The 18,397-nt window shown below is 41.7% G+C and overlaps 1 long non-coding RNA gene across 4 annotated transcripts in view; it reads right to left on the bottom strand.

The window, feature by feature from the left end:
- LOC115669231 (uncharacterized) overlaps nt 1–18,397 on the bottom strand; it is a 58,379-nt gene that overhangs the window by 27,981 nt on the left and 12,001 nt on the right. The gene's annotated exons all lie outside the window — the stretch shown is intronic.

Genomic DNA, 18,397 nt, shown 5'->3' with positions numbered 1-18,397 from the left:
TAAATCAAAATGCCTTTTTCCTTTTGCTTTTACTTTATTATATATATTTCTTTATTGGTTGGACTTATCTAATACAACCGGTTGGCACGCACCAATAATTGAAGCTTGCCAAGCTAGACATAAATTAGTAATTTATTGACCGGGACCACTAGCCATGCATTTATAGTCGTTGCCTTCATGTGGTGGAAGTTTCAATGCGTAGGAAGAAGAAAACATGTGAGCAAGTTTCGATGCAGAAGCAATGAAAAAAAATAATACCAAAAATAAAAGACAATTGCTGTATTGTTGTTATGTTATCCGTGGACAAGTGGTCACAATTGATAAATACATACAAAGCGTCACGACAGTTGTTGCACCGTTGAACTTTCCTTTTCTTTTCTTAATTTAGCTTCCATCTTTTGTTGAATATATTTAAGTACTCGATCCCACTTAGGAATTTTCCCCCCTCACTTTGAGCCCGTTAAATATTATCGTATCAAACCGATAAACTTCATTTTACTACTGAAATATTCATTATTAACGATCTCTTATCCTAAAATTTACTATATATATAACATTCAGACAGAAACTTTCAATTCATCTGTTGAAGTTATTCCTGAAATCACAATACTGAAGTCTCTTGAGAAGTATCAGATTTCTTGAGTGGAGATTAGTGAAAGATGAAATTTGTTTTCCAATAGCTTTAGTTTTGATTATACTCAATAAGGGTTTTGTTTACTAATCTGAAGTCCAAAAGTCATGCTGCATATTTTTTAAGTATTCTTTCATTTTAATTGAAATTGACCTTCCTTCATCAGCTCAAAAGATCGGGGAAGAAGAGAAATTAGATGGGGCCCGCTACCTAAATCTTATTTTTTAAGTGAAAAATGACACGTTTGGCATGCACCATTAGAACCTTTTTCCCTTCGACCTACAACATTAAGGAACTAGAAAAGACGAGCGTAGGTATCTTTGTTATCATTGGATGACAGTTTTACCTCATCTCACTCATTTAGATCATAACATTAGGTAAGGGTATAGTGAATATTTCGAGAGAACACAAGAAATTCTCAAGTTTTTAGTTTTATATTTGTATAAATAGATAATGTTTAGAACTTAAATAAAGCTTTTTCAACCATAGAAACTTAAGAATTCTAACTCCACAAAGTTCACAAAGCTATTTTCTTACCTACATAGTACCAATAATCGCCTAATCTTTTGGATTACTATAATTTTAAAAATAAAGTACTTAATTTCAAATATGTTGAGTTTTTATATATATTTCGAAATCAATAATTTTGAATTTACTTTTTTTTAATATTATGAAACGATCATGCCCATGCTTGTTTTAAGATGAATTTATTACTGTGTTTGGACAAAATGATAGTCTAGAAGAGTACTAGCTCCCATGTACAAGCTTACATGGTGCCTACATGCACAAACCTTCTAAGAAGGTAAATTTTTTATCATCATATTCTTGTGAATGTTTGATTTTAATCCTTAAAAATTATTTTAGTGACAAAACTAGTCAAAAACATATTCATTAGATTGATTAAATGTTTTTGACCCTTTAACAAATTAAATTCATTTTCTTAGATAATCCAAATCAAGCACATATTTGTGTGCCCTTTTTTGCTAGTGAATTGAATAAGTGAACTGATCTAGGTGGACTGATTCCTAATTTTATGATTAAACATGATTTCGTTTTGGATATAATTTTTCACGTCACTTTGCTGATATGGATTTTTTTACTGAGATAGAAATGCCATGTCAAACAACTAACAAAGTTTTTTAATGTAGTGTAAACGGGGCAAATTTGAGATTGGTTAGTGATTTTTTTAGATAAAAATGTTCGACTAGATTTGGGACTGGAATAAAGTTTGGGATTTTTTTTAGACAAAAAAATTGGGGGCAGATTTAGGACCGGATCCAAAGTTGAGGGTTTTTTTAAATAACAAAAGTTGGGGGTAAAATTAAAATTGGACTTAAAATTTAAGGATTTTTAGGCCATTAGGTGTCACGCCCCGAACCCCATCGAGCTCGCGACATCCCGCCCCGGTCGAATTATTGCGACGTCCCAGGAACATCGCCGACCCAACCCAAACATCAGAAACACATGTGGAAACGAATATAAAACCCCCGACTAAAAGGACGACGATGGGGTAGATCAATAAGACAGTCAAATCACAACAACGTTCATTTATATACAAAGCCATTACACCCAGCATACAAATATCATATTACAAACGTACTATTCAAGCCAGCATTCGAAACCACCAATATAACAAAAAGGATCAGGCGGCTTGGTCAACTTAACTTCACTATAGGTCGACCTATTCTACGCAACCCCCAAAAATACCCTAGGGGAAAACTACTGGTCGCCCTCTTCCCATCCGCTCCTAAATCTTCTGGCTTCTGCTCCGGAGGATCACCTGCAGCTCCACTGAACACCATGGGCGGCTCTTCAAACTCCAAAAAGAGGAGGCGGACCTCCCGGGTTTAAGGTTGGGGTCTGAAAGTGGTGGTTATACAACCGTGAGACGAATCTCAATAAGTGTACAACCCCAAACCCCACATAGACTCTCACGTATCGCCAGACGGAACACGCAAAACATACGACAATCACCCATACTAACAATCACACACGACCCTACCTGGAACCCATCATGCACGTCCCTGCAAGTTAGATAATAATACATCCAACATGCCACAACAATGAGTCACAGTCGCGCGCGTGCCTCGATTATAAGGCAAAACCTACTTGGGCACGTCCATACCATGCCTAGCAGATTTTACCCCATAATCGAGCACTACAATACGCGATACAAACCACACTCGCACACGAACTCACGCCATGCATCAACTTTCACAATCCTCACACGTCTTGCCAAGTCCAACTCATTCTCAACCTTTCCACCACTACCGCGCCCGCGTAAAACGCATCAGGCCAACGGTCTTCTGACCTCGTCAGGCATCGTCACCCCGTCAGGCCGGGCATCGTCACCTCGACAGGAACGGCATCGTCCCGCGTAAACGAACACGCCTCAGAACGGAATCCTACACTCAACTTTCCTTCTACCGCGCCCGCGTAAAACGCATCAGGCCAACGGTCTTCTGACCTCGTCAGGCATCGTCACCCCATCGAGCCGGGCATCGTCACCTCGTCAGGGACGGCATCGTCCCGCGTAAACGAACACGCCTCAGGACGGAACCTTTCCAACTAATCCTACATTCCCGTACCTTCGTTCCACTCATACCACACATACCACACGGCCACACACAATCGCACACTTCACATACACTTCACAAATACACATTCTCGCCACATGAACACCACACGATCACCCATGCTTGGCACGCGAACTCAATGCGCAATCACACCATCACGCCTCACGGCCACACACTCTCGGCACACAATCACGCCACATTCAGCCCAAGACACAATCCAGAATCAACCAACAATCACAAATCATACAATCGCATATACGAACTCCAAAAATTCTAAATTTTGGATATACCATAAAAAACATCTTGATAAACATTTCTTATGAAGAACACCAAAATCCGGTTCAATCTGCAACCATGCCTTTTTGTTCCTCGAAATCAGGCCAAAATCAGTTCGCTCTAACAGACTATTTTGTCCTCAAAATACTTTTCTTTCAACACCCAAATCACCTTGAAAAGCTTTGAAATTTTTATATGTTATAGAAAAGAAAGTCTCCAACAACTTTTGTGAAGGAAGTTTATTGAAAACAAATCAGGAAAATTTTATAAAAATTCGGCAAGACAAGAAGGTCGGGATGAACAGTGTTCCGGGCGGTTTCAATACGGTCTGAAAATTTTTCGTACGACCCCAATGGCCTCCAAAAATTCTAAATTTAAAATATGTTATACTTCAAGATGTTGGGAGAAACTTTCATGAAGAAAACTTCCTCAATTTCGGCCCACAAAATTCTCTACAAAAATAGCAAACCGTACAGGTGCAGTAGTCACGAATCCGAGAATCACACCAAATCTCACGAATTCAAACCGTAATCGTTCCATATCATCACGGCCCTATCCGAACCTCCCAAATCTCATATTTCCACCCCTCAATTCAGTCCACGACTACCGAACATCCAGCCTCACTCCAAGTCCCAAAACAACCACACAAATCACCTAAACCGAGCCCTAAACATGCCCTACAATACCCGAGGTCCTAGGGAGAGTCTGGGGAAGTCACTTACTTTGAAAAGGTGGACAAACGGGCTGGACAAGAGGCTGGAACAGCCGGCCCAGCAGCAGCAGTGTCGCCGGCGGCCAGGCAACGAATGGCGGCGCGGCGGCGGTGTACCCGGCAATCGGCGATCACGCCCGGACGGAGGAGGGGATGACCGGCGGGAAATGGAGAGGAAAATGAGAGAGAGGGACTTTGCTTCGTGAGAAAGAAAAATGTGAAGAGAGAGAGAGGTCAAAGGGGTCAAATACTAGTGAGTGGATTCCATGTGTCACCATCTCCATTGCTTTGACCAAAATGCCCTTGATCCAAAGGCTTGGATTTAATCTTATCCAAAAATGGAGGGGTATAATTGTCAATCGCTTGGCTGAATTATTTGGATGACACAAGCCTTAATTTAATCCTCAAATAATCCCCAAAATCAACCAAAATTCGGAATACCCCAAATTAAGCCTAGGGGCAAAATGGTCATTTTTCCGGTCCCGAACCGAAATCCATTTTTTTGCAAAAATGGGTGGCCCCAAGGTTGGCCAAGCCAAAAACGTTATCGACCGCTCAAAATTGTCACTTTCAAAATTCTCGATTCCCGGGCCCGAATTCCAAGAAATGACTAGAATCGAACAATCGCGACTTTAGTTTATCTCTTGCTAACGGATGGCTCTTTGGGATTACGCGCTCTCGACCCGTGACCGACACTAAGTCAAATCACGTTTAAGTTTGCTCGAACCAAGGCGACCTCGATTGTCATGTAATTGCGAGGGTCTGTCGCTAGTTCCCTTCGGACACGATCAATCAAATAGATCGCTCTCTGTTGGCCCAAAACATTCTCTCGACAATCCTTATGGTCGAAGGCCGAACCAAGGTCGAGTTTTTTGGTCGTGCGAACTCAATCCCGTAATGGCCTTACCCCTAAGGTTAGCATCCCGTGAATGCGCTGTACCGGGTGAGATCTCACTATAAGTGCATTGGTCAAAATATTCATTTTATAAATCCCGGGAAAAGGATCTAAAATTCGGACCGTTACAATTCTTCCCCCTAATAAAAATTTCGTCCTCGAAATTTGCAACAATACTCAATCATCCAACGAATGGGGGTGATGACGTTTCTTTCTTCCTTTCTCCCACTTCATCCCACCAACAATGCTACCAGAATTTCTGGCATATTTTCGTGCTCCCGGATGAATACTATAACTGCTCCTATGAACTTCCGATTAAATCTCTTCTTAAGCTCCAAATCCCTGGGCACACACGTCATCCACAAAACTTCCAAATTCCATCATCGGACACTTAGTAACTGTCTCAATATTCGTCAGATCCACAGACAATCCACTACAGCATTCTATTTGACTAACCAATCCATGCCCGCAATCATATCAAAACCATACATAGTTAAACAACCAAATCTATCCAGCTTTCTACACCACTAATCACCATTTTATAGCCTAAGCATCCTAGCGACACTCATATCTTATTCCACAATGGTATAGCCACACACACTTGCACTTTTAATAAAACGATTTCCAATCTAGCCAATATAACAAGTCAAGCAGACACAAACGAGTGCGGCGCCCCCAAATCAATAAAACAAATGCCACATAATTATACAGAGAAACTATACCTGTACTTTCGCCTGGCATATTCTCAATTCCCTTCCGCGTCAGGGCGTACATTCGTCCTTGTGCCGGCGGTCTGTTCGAATTAGCCGGCGGGGCTGCACTAGTCGGATTCCCAATCCGAGGTGTCTGCGATGATGGGGGTGGTCGAACCTGAAGATTCGGGCAATTCCTTATGTGATGTCCCATTCCACCACACCCAAAGCATGCCCCAGTCACACTTGGGCAGGGACCACTCCCATGATGTCTCCCACAGCGTCTACAAGCTGAATTAGATGGATGTGCCGATTTCCCAATATTCCTTCTTGCCGGAGGGACAAAACGTCGGTTTTCCATCATCGGCCTTTTCCCTTGCTGACAATCGTCCCCGGCTGAGGTATACCGTGACCCAGACGCAGCAGCTCTATCCGTCATATCCTATTCAATAATCTGAGCCCTCTCATACAATTCTTCATAGGTCCTCAAATTTACCAATAACATTTGGCTGCGAATGTCAGCCCTCAATCCATCCCGAAACCTTCGCGCCTTATCCTCAAGATGTTCTACCATTCTCGGCACGAACTTAGACAGCTTGGCAAATTCTGCCTCATATTGATCCACGGTCATTTGGTTCTGTTGCAGTCTAAGAAAAGCTGTCATCTTTCTTTCTCGTGCGCTCACTGAGAAATACTTATCATTAAAAGCCTGAACGAAGGCCGTCCAATTCTGATCCACACCTGCAGGGAACAATCGGCCTTGCGTAGCTTTCCACCAGTCGTTCGCATTACCCTGTAGCTGGTACACTGCCAGCGTTACTTTCTCGGCTTCCATACATCCCAATAACGCGAAAGCCTTTTCCAACTCCTCAACCCATTTAGATGCAGCCTCCGGATCTCCTACTCCTTCAAACTTGGGTGGTTTCAGTTTCAGAAATTGTTCTACTATCTGATGCATCTGTCGGTTCCCAATTCCATTACCAGCATTCTCATTAATCACAGTAGCTGCAGCCTCAGCAGCTGGGGCGATCGCATTCTCTCGTTCTTGAGCTTGCCTGTCTAACATATTCCCAATCCTCTCTAATACTCTGAGGACTCCTTCCATACGTGGATCTTCCACCGGTCTAACATCAACTCTGGGGTCCACTGCAGCTCCAGGGTTTTCTACCACTCTAGCACCTATACCGAGGTCCTCTACTGCTCTAGCTCGAGCACGACCTCCACCTCTTGATCCTTTTCCCACACCTCTTCCTTCACTGCTCATAATCTCAACTTCCTACCACTCTCCTACCTGCTATAATTCCATACGGGTATTAGGGTTCTAGGCCAACTATACTAATCCAAGCCCTAAGCACAAAACTCAACAACCACTACTCGACACCCAACACCCAATTATTAAACCCATCACATAACCTCAAGCCAACATCACCAAACAATCGACAAGGTTCTCGTACTCACCTCAAGTCCTACCGCACCTTCGTCTCAATCAATATCACAACCATAGTAAACTACTCAGCAATCACTGGCGCGTATTCACAAGACATGCATAACCAACATAAACACACAATCTACAAAGGGCTCCCTAACTGACTACCCCGAAGTCGTCACTCCTTATCACTCCAGGTCTCGACCTTACCGATATCGAGCTAACCTTGCTCTGATACCAATTCAAAACGGGGATGTCACGCCCCGAACCCCATCGAGCTCGCGACATCCTCCCCCGGTCAAATTATTGCGATGTCTCAGGAACATCGCCGACCCAACCCAAACATCAGAAACACATGCGGAAGCGAATATAAAACCCCTGACTAAAAAGACGACGATGGGGTAGATCAACAAGACAGTCAAATCACAACAACGTTCATTTATATACAAAGCCATTACACCTAGCATACAAAATATCATATTACAAACGTACTATTCAAGCCAGCATTCGAAACCACCAATATAACAAAAAGGATAAGGCGGCTTGGTCAACTTAACTTCACTATAGGTCGACCTATTCTACGCAACCCCCAAAAATACCCTAGGGGAAAACTACTGGTCGCCCTCTTCCCATCCGCTCCTAAATCTTCTGGCTTCTGCTCCGGAGGATCACTTGCAGCTCCACTGAACACCATGGGCGGCTCTTCAAACTCCAAAAAGAGGAGACGGACCTCTCGGGTTTAAGATTGGGGGTCTGAAAGTGGTGGTTATACAACCGTGAGACGAATCTCAATAAGTGTACAACCCCAAACCCCACATAGACTCTCACGTACCGCCAGACGGAACACGCAAAACACACGACAATCACCCATACTAACAATCACACACGACCCTACCTGGAACCCATCATGCACGTCCCTGCAAGTTAGATAATAATACAACCAACATGCCGCAACAATGAATCACAGTCGCGTGCGTGCCTCGATTATAAGGCAAAACCTACTTGGGCACGTCCCATACCATGCCTAGCAGATTTTACCCCATAATCGAGCACTACAATACGCGATACAAACCACACTCGCACACGAACTCACGCCATGCATCAACTTTCACAATCCTCACACGTCTTGCCAAGTCCAACTCATTCTCAACCTTTCCACCACTACCGCGCCCGCGTAAAACGCATCAGGCCAACGGTCTTCTGACCTCGTCAGGCATCATCACCCCGTCGGGCCGGGCATCGTCACCTTGTCAGGGACGGCATCGTCCCGCGTAAACGAACACGCCTCAGGACGGAATCCTGTCGCGACCTAAAAAAATCGGGTTTTTCGATTTTTAGGCTAATGGATTACTAGATCAATTAAATTAACTAACCTAGCTCGAGTTCTCCCAAACTCTACCAATTCGCAACTTAGGTCCAATTATGAGCATGCAAATATTTTCAATGGGAGTCGCCACTAATCATTTAAGGTAGGTTGATTAGAGACCTAAATAAAATAGCGGGAGTACTATTTTATTTCTGCGAACCAGAAATTATGGATTCGGGGACTTGGTTACGCTAGATTCCCTAACGCCCTTTCGGTACCAATTTCAAGAAAAATACTTAATTTGACAATTTTGATAAATCCTGACTTAGAGTTCAAAGGTGCAGAAATTTTCTTTTTTGATTTTTTTTATTTATTTAAATGAAAGCTAACCTATATGTAATGGCGTCGGCCGTGCGGGGGGTTCCTGGGTTATAAAAAAAAAAAAAACCTATATGTAATGGCGTGCAAAAAATTGACATGCGATTAATGCAACCTAACATGCAAACTATATGTCATGCGACGACGTGACCTATTTCTAATGACGGGCATATTATTTTTTTGTATTTTTTTTCTTTAATGAAATTCGGAATTAAAAATGCCAATTATCTAAACATGCAATTTTAAACTAAAGAAATTAACCTATTCTAGAGTAATATTTTTGGCATTTTTTTTTATCAAAATTCGAAATTAAAATCAAGTAAAAAAAATATATAACCGCTAAATCTTTCGAATTAAGTTTCGATCTAAAGCCTAACAGATCGATCCTAATATTCGAAATACCCGCTATGGAAATAACTCTATCTAAAGCCTGATAGATAGATTTATTTCCACGTGTGCGGTTGCGGATTAGGAAATTTTCCTAATCGATCACATCTTGAAAAAAATTTAGATATCTTAAATATCTTGGATATATTCAAAAGATTTTGAAAATTCTAAATTCTATCCAAATTTGAAAAGTAATAGATATCCAAGATTTCAAAAAAAGGAAATAAAATCCTAATTGGAATAATGCTTATTATCCAAATATGCAAAATTAGATATCAATAAGCACAAATTAGGCAATCAAATATTCGAATCAAATCGGGATATGATAATTACCTGATTTGCAGATTTCTTTCCTAATTTGAATCTATAGCGGATCGGGATTGCGGATCGGCAGTGCGTCGGGAGCGGCAGCGCGTCGGGAGCGGCAGCGTGATGTTGGGAATAGTGGCGGCTAGCGACGGTGACACGACGGGAACGGCAGCACGGCGGGCGTCTCCGGGCAGCGGCCAACAGGCGGGGATGGGCGACTCTCCGGCGGGCTGTGCAACGAACAGCGGCAACGGCACGAGCGGTGGGCTAACGGCGATGCGAGCGGCTCCGGCTGGCGAGCAGGCGGTGCGGAGCAGCTCTCCGGCGGCGTGTATGCGACGGCAGCGACACTGGCGGGCGGGAGCGAGAGGACGTCCCGAGCGACGGTGGCACCGCAGCGGCGGTGAGTGTGCGGCGAGCGCGCGAGCGGAGCGTGCGTGCGGCGGTGGCACACGGCGGGAGACGGTAGCGCGGCGGGAGAGGCAGCGCGCGCGGCGGGGGCAACAGCGCGCGGCGGGAGAGGACGGAGGCTTCGCAGGCGGGCGGTGCCGTGGCGGCGTGCGGTGGGCGAGGCGGAGCGGCTACGGCGTAGTGCGGCGGGCGGTGGCGCGGCGCAGCGGTGGTGCGGCGCAGCGGGCGGTCTCCTTCTCTCTCTCTCTCTCTCACTTTTCTCAAAATTCTCTCGTATGTCTCTCTAAAAATCCAATCTGAAAAATTATGAGAGCCTCCCCCTCCAGATTATGAGACATAAACATATATTTATAGTGTAAACCTAGGTCAATTAGCTGGGCTTTCTAGTCCCAATGAGCTTAAGTTTAGGCTTTAATTTAATTCTAAATGGGCTGAATTAATTTGGGCTTTTCTTTAATTAAGCATAATGGGCTAATTTAAGCTCAAATTAAGACAACCAAGCCCTTTTGCGTGTGATTTTCGGCCCATGCTTTCCGAGTGAGCCGAATCTCGTTCGGTGCCCGAGCTCGATTTACGTGATGAATTTTAAGCTCGCTTACCACCGCCGATCTGATGCGAAATGCAGTTAATCTATATGAACCTAAACTTTATGCTATGCGATTTGTAATATTTTTGTTCAGAGGTTAAAATTTAATCCCTAATTTTCTATGCAATTAACCACTAAATGATGCGCCGAAATTTAGGTGTCAACAAATCCTACACTCAACTTTCCTTCTACCGCGCCCGCGTAAAATGCATCGTGCCAACGGTCTTCTAACCTTGTCAGGCATCGTCACCCCGTCGGGCCGGGCATCGTCACCTCGTCAAGGACGGCATCGTCCCGCGTAAACGAACACGCCTCAGGACGGAACCTTTCCAACCAATCCTACAATCCTGTACCTTCGTTCCACTCATACCACACATACCACACGGCCACACACAATCGCACACTTCACATACACTTCACAAATACACATTCTCGCCACATGAACACCACACGATCACCCATGCTTGGCACGCGAACTCAATGCGCAATCACACCATCACGCCTCACGGCCACACACTCTCGGCACACAATCACGCCACATTCAGCCCAAGACACAATCCAGAATCAACCAACAATCACAAACCATACAATCGCATATACGAACTCCAAAAATTCTAAATTTTGGATATACCATAAAAAACATCTTAATAAACATTTCTTATGAAGAACACCAAAATCCGGTTCAATCTACAACCATGCCTTTTTGTTCCTCGAAATCAGGCCAAAATCAGTTCACTCTAACAGATTATTTTGTCCTCAAAATACTTTTCTTTCAACACCCAAATCACCTTGAAAAGATTTGAAATTTTTATATGTTATAGAAAAGAAAGTCTCCAACAACTTTTGTGAAGGAAGTTTATTGAAAATAAATCTGGAAAATTTTATAAAAATTCGGCAAGACAAGAAGGTCGGGATGAACAGTGTTCCGGGCGATTTCAATACGGTCTGAAAATGGGTTTTCGTACGACCCAAATGGCCTCTAAAAATTCTAAATTTAAAATATGTTATACTTCAAGATGTTGGGAGCAACTTTCATGAATTAAAATTCCTCAATTTCGGCCCAAAAAATCCTCTACAAAAATAGCAATCCGGACGGGTACAGTAGTCACGAATCCGAGAATCACACCAAATCTCACGAATTCAAACCGTAATCGTTCCATATCATCATGGCTCTATCCGAACCTCCCAAATCTCATATTTCCACCCCTCAATTCAGTCCACGACTACCGAACATCCAGCCTCACTCCAAGTCCCAAAACAACCACACAAATCACCTAAACCGAGCCCTAAACACGCCCTACAATACCCGAGGTCCTAGGGAGAGTTTGGGGAAGTCACTTACTTTAAAAAGGTGGACAAACGGGCTGGACAAGGGGCTGGAACAGCCGGCCCACCAGCAGCAGCAGCAGCGTCGCCGGCGGCCAGGCAACGAACGGCGGCGCGGCGGCGGCGTACCCGGCGATCGGTGATCACGCCCGGATGGAGGAGGGGATGACCGGCAGGAAATGGAGAGGAAAATGAGAGAGAGGGACTTTGCTTCATGAGAAAGAAAAATGTGAAGAGAGAGAGAGGTCAAAGGGGTCAAATATTAGTGAGTGGATTCCATGTGTCACCATCTCCATTGCTTTGACCAAAATGCCCTTGATCCAAAGGCTTGGATTTAATCTTATCCAAAAATGGAGGGGTATAATTGTCAATCGCTTGGCTGAATTATTTGGATGACACAAGCCTTAATTTAATCCTCAAATAATCCCCAAAATCAACCAAAATTCGGAATACCTCAAATTAAGCCTAGAGACAAAATGGTCATTTTTCCGGTCCCGAACCGAAATCCATTTTTTTGCAGAAATGGGTGGCCCTAAGGTTGGCCAAGCCAAAAACGTCATCGGCCGCTCAAAATTGTCACTTTCAAAATTCTCGATTCCCGGGCCCGAATTCCAAGAAATGACTAGAATCGAACAATCACGACTTTAGTTTATCTCTTGCTAACGGGTGGCTCTTTGGGATTACGCGCTCTCAACCCGTGACCGACACTCGGTCAAATCACGTTTAAGATTGCTCGAACCAAGGCGACCTCGATTGTCATGTAATTGCGAGGGTCTGTCGCTAGTTCCCTTCGGACACGATCAATCAAATAGATCGCTCTCTGTTGGCCCAAAACATTCCCTCGACAATCCTTATGGTCGAAGGCCGAACCAAGGTCGAGTTCTTTGGTCGTGCGAACTCAATCCCGTAATGGCCTTACCCCTAAGGTTAGCATCCCGTGAATGCGCTGTTCCGGGTGGGATCTCACTATAAGTACATTGGTCAAAATATTCATTTTATAAATCCCGGGAAAAGGATCGAAAATTCAGACTGTTACATTAGGCCCGTATAAAAAGAGAGAAGAGAAAGTTGAGCTTCACCTATTTTAATCATCCAGGGGGCAGATTTGTAATTAGATAGCAAATAATTTTCTTTCTGCCCCCTTGCCTGGTGGCTAGGTCCCACCATTCCTTGCTTAACTCGAGGCTACCGCTCTTCTCTACCAAGTTTTTGTCCATTTCTTATTTCGAATGAGTTGGCTGAGTCTACCACTCTTCTCTCTACTTAATTGTCAAGTTACCAATTAATTTTTTTTAGATGTCAACTTACTGATTTCATTCAGTCAAATTTATTTATTGATTTCACAAATTTTTAATTAACCCAAAGCCAAATTAATAAATCAAAATTTACAAGTTTTATCGGCAAATGTTTTTTCTTGGTTTAGTTTAGCGCTCGCTCTAATATTTTGCCCTCCTTCTTGACTTGGTCAAAAAGTAGGCTTTAAAGAAATAAAGAGAAAAAAAGAGATATAAAGGGAAAAAGGAGAGCACGCACCAGGAGAGAAAGGAAAAGAAAGGGAAAAGAAGAGGAAGAAAGGGATTGAAGAAACAAAGGAAAGGAGAAGAGAGAGAGGACTTTGTGTGTATTCGTCAAGAGGACCTCGCCTGTGAGACTAATCCGTCACTGTCAATCGTGACTTTTGCAAAGTCTCCGATGCGGGTCATCTTTGCACACCCATTTCTTTAAGGGTTAATATCACAAAAAATCTTAAATCGGTATATATGTGACAGATTTATCCCAAACTTAATTTTTAATTATCAAAAATCTCAAACTGATACACTCATGATAAATTTACTCAAAATTAATTTTTTTACCAGAAAAAATCCCAAACTGATATACCTACGATAAATTTATCTCGAATTAATTTTTTGACTACCAAAAACCCCAAACTGATACACATGTGATAAATTTACCCTCCGTTAGTTTCCGTAAAATTTTACTGTCAAATTACTGAGTTGGATGACATGTGACAGTTGATGGATGCACCAATTTGGGGTTTTACCCCTCCGTTTGTCACAAGTTTACCAATTTGTGATTTTTTGTGGTATTAATCCAATTTAATATAGGGTAAATTTATCACAAGTATACCAATTTTGGGTTTTTGGTGGTAAAAAAGTTAGTTTGGATAAATTTGCCACGGGTGTATCAGTTTGGGATTTTTCGTGGTCAAAAAATTAGCTCGGGGTAAATTTGTCATATATATACAAATTTTGAGTTTTTTGTGGCCAAAAAATGAGTTTTGAATAAATTTGTCACATGTGAATCAGTTTGGGATTTTCAATGGTATTAACCATTTCTTTAAAGATAAAATGGATTTTCTCACTCTGGTTCTAACCTTGAACAAAAGTTGTTCAACTTCAAAACAGTGCTAAACTTGATTTCGTTTTTCGGTTTAAAAATGAAATGATGGAGAAATTTAACCGTGAGGAGTAAAATTCTTGAAAATTAAAGTGCAAAGGAAGAGTGAATTTGGATGAAATGTAATTACTTTGAGTGTAGATTAAACAAACTTACGGTGAAATTGCATCTTTTTGCTTTTTGTCGCTTCCTCACTCGTGCCCCGACAATTCTCTCTCTTCCTGTCTTTTCATTTTTTTTCTTTTCAACTCCTCCCCAAGAAGCTGCCTCCTCTGTTCTTCTTTTTCTTCCTTTTCTTTTTGCCCGATCACTTCTCAGTTTTTTCTTTTTTTCTTTATTAAAGTTTTCGCTTTTTTGCCGACCATAACCCTTTCTCTCTGTATTTCTCTTTCTTGGCCATGAAGAAAAGCTCCATCCTTTTCTTTTTTCGAGCTCTCTTTGGCAATGGTTATATGGTGAAATATCTCCCGCCCCACTTCGTCGAGAATCCTCTGCCTTCTTTTATGCCCAGATTTTCTTGTTTTCTTTGGCCGTGAGTTCCGGTCGCACTCTGGTTCTAACTTTGAACAAAAGTTGTTCAACTTCGAAACAGTGCTGAACTTGATTTCGTTTTTTTGGTTTGAAATTGAAATGATGGAGAAATTTAACCGTGAGGAGTAAATTTCTTGGAAATTAAAGTGCAAAGGAAAAGTGAATTTGGATGAAATGTAGATGCTTCGAGAGTAGAATTATAGCTGGACTTAAAATTTGAGGATTTTTTGGGGCATTAGGATTGTATAAAAAGAGCGAAGTGAAAGTTAAGGAGCTTCGCCTGTTTTAATCATCTAGGGGCAGATTTGTAATTAGATAGCATATAATTTTCTTTTTGCCCTCGTGCCTAGTGGCTAGGTCTCACCAGTCCTTGCTTAACTTGAGGCTACTGCTCTTATCTATCAAGTTTTTGTCCCTTTCTTATTTCGAGTGGGTGGCTGTGCTCACCACTCTTCTCTCTACTTAACTGTGAAATTATCAATTAATCATTTACTCAAATTAATTGATTTCACAATTTCTTAATCAACCCAAAGCCAAATTAAGAAATCAAAATTTACAATTTTTCCGGCAAATGTTTTTTCTTGGTTTAGTTTAGCGGTTGCTCTAGTATTTTGCCCTTCTTCTTGACTTGGTCAAAAAGTGGGCTTTAAAAAAAGAAAAAAAAAGAGATATAAAGGGAAAAGGGAGAGCACGAACCGGGAGAGAAAGGAAAAGAAAGGGAAAAGAAGAGGAAGAAAGGAATAGAAGAAAAAAATAAAAGGAAAGGAAAAGAGAAAGATGGCTTTGCGAGTAAGTATCATGAGGACCTTGCCCGTGAGAATAATCCGTCAGTGTGAATCGTGACTTTTGCAAAGTCTCCTGCGGTGGTCACCTTGGCATGCCCTTTTCTTTAAAGACAAAATGATTTTTCTCACTCTGATTTTAATTTGAACCAAAGTTGTTCAACTTCAAAACAGTGCTGAACTTGATTTCGTTTTTGGGTTTGAAATTGAAACGATGGAGGAATTTAACCGCGAGGAGTAAAATTCTTGGAAATTAAAAGTGCTAAGGAAAAGTGAACTTGGAGAAAATATAAATGTTTCGAGGCTAGATCAAGCAAACTTATTTTAAAATTGCATCTTTTTACTTTCTGTCGCTTTCTCACGCGTGCCCCGACAATTCTCTGTCTCTTCACTTTTTCTTTGCACCTCCTCCACTAGAATTGCCTCCCCTGTTCTTCTTTTTCTTTCTTCTCTTCTGCCGACCACTTCTCGCTTTTTCTTTATTAAAGTCTTCTCTCTTTCGCCGACCACAACCCCCCCCCCCCCCCTCTCTCTCTCTCTCTCTCTCTGTATTTCTCTTTCTTGGCTGTAAAGAAAAAGCTCCATCCTTTTCTTTTTCGAGCTCTCTTTGGCAATGATTATGTGCCGAGAATCCTCTGCTTTTTTTATGCCCAGATTTTCTTGTCTTCTTTGGCCGTGAATTCCGGTCCCTAAATGCCGAAATTGCTCTCATGTGAAGATGGAAACTGCTCTCTCTTGACCTTGTCCACAGAGTTCTTGTCAGTAATTCTGAGCACATGTGAGATTGGACATAAAATTTAAGAATTTTTTTGACGAAAAAATTGAGATTTCCGCCACGTGGCGGAAATCTCATTGCACAAGAGAATCCCAGGCGATACCTCTCTAGTAAGAAGTAATAAAACGGTAGATTTGTTGGGAAGATGGAAAGTGGAGAGAGAGAGAGACTTGGGACGAGTGTTCCTCGAACTTAGTCCCACTGCTTGCACCGTTCAACCTGTCCTTTTGCTTTTGTTAATTCATTTTCCATCAGAAAAATTATTTTTATTGAATATATTTAAGCTCTTGATCCCACTTAAGAATTTAACCCCTCTCACATTAAGCCTATTAAATATCAATGCATGTCGAGGATCATAAAAAATTATCAACATACCATCTCTATAATATATATATATCTATATATATATGTTCATTTTGTACTTGAGCATAAAAAGAAGAATTTCTTTTTTACTCCGTTTCTGCTTTAATTTCTCCTTCAAATATCAGAAATAAATCAAAATACCTTTTCACTTTTGCTTTTACTTCATTATTTATATTTATTTATTTATAGGTTTGATATAAGGCACGTACCAATAATTCAAACTTGCCAAGCTAGATAAGTAATTCCTGGACTGGGACCACTAACCATGCGTTTATGGTCGTTGGCTTCATGCGGTGGAAGTTTCAACGCACAGAAGAATCCAAGACGACCCCGCCTAGGAAGAAGAAAACATATGAGCAATGAAAAAAAACATAAAACCAAATAATAAAAAACAATTGCTGGTATTGGTATCCGTGGACAAGTGGTCATAATTGATAAATACATTCAAAGCCTCAGGATGGTTGCTGTACCGTTGAACTTTCCTTTTTTTATTAATTTATTTTCCATCAGAAAAGTTATTTTGTTGAATAAATTTTATGCCCTTGATCCCATATAGGAATTTAACCCTCTCACTTTGAGCCTGTTAAATGTCGTCACATCAAATCGCTAAACTTCATTTCACTACTAAGATGTTGTATTATTAATGATCGTTTATCCTAAAATCTGCCATATATATAAAGCCTTCGGAGAATTAACAGGAAAACCCTAGCGGCTTCATATCCTGATCCTTAGGGGAAGCAATCAAGGGCCTGCAGGCCGTGCCGTGCTTCCTAAATTGTAGTTTTAGAATTTTTGGTGCGCTTCTTCCTTTATTGTTTCTTGGACTAACCCAAGAGCTGCGAATGTTGAATAAGAATCAGTCAGAGGGTAGATATTTCTATAGCTCTTAATACACGCCTTTTAAGGTGAAGACCACCTTGAAAAACATCAATGCTCAATATTTTTGTCTTTCCTCTTGTTAATTTCTTTTCCAGGTCGGACTTTTCAATTCCGACGACAACTCTCTCTCTAGTTCCTTCCTTGACCTTTGCACATTTTTTTATCTTCCTCGCTCCAAATCCCTGATCTTTCTTCCCCTTGTTGTCGCTTCTTCCCTCACATGCCTGCAAAACCCAAACCCCATGCCTGTGGTCATTCTTGGCGGCCGACGAGCCACCCTCCTCAAAATCACCCACGAGGGAGTGACGGATGCATTGATATCAGCGATGATCATAGAATCTCGTCTTCAGTCATGGGATCGGGACCCATTTCTCTGAAAGAGCTACTACGTAGTGGTCAAGCCTTAATACGAATTAGGTGTATATGGTGGTTATTAATATGAACCTATTTAGGAGTGCTTCTCGTAGTTAATGCATCTCCATTAAAAATAAAAATCACGTTGAAGCTACTATTTAGGAGTGCTCAACTCTATAATATACCCGGTTTGTCAGAAAATGAAATTAGTTGGAAGAAGAAATTAAAATTGACAAACACTAATTTGCAAAATAATTCGTAGGATGAATAAACTATTTAAGAGATTAGTTTCTTTTTCAACACAAAATAGTAATAATTAATAGGAAAAATTCATCACCTTGTCTCTCTCACGTATGTGGCCTCATCCACTGCCCAATATTTTTCTCTGTCTTGGGACAAGAAGCA

This window comes from Syzygium oleosum, unplaced genomic scaffold (assembly GCF_021117445.2).
Source record: "Syzygium oleosum isolate NSW1041296 unplaced genomic scaffold, Sole_v2.1 Sole_v2.11, whole genome shotgun sequence".
NCBI classification, from domain to species: Eukaryota; Viridiplantae; Streptophyta; class Magnoliopsida; order Myrtales; family Myrtaceae; genus Syzygium; species Syzygium oleosum.
The sequence above is the reverse complement of the archived record's forward strand: the minus strand, read 5'-3'. Positions and strand labels throughout refer to the sequence as shown.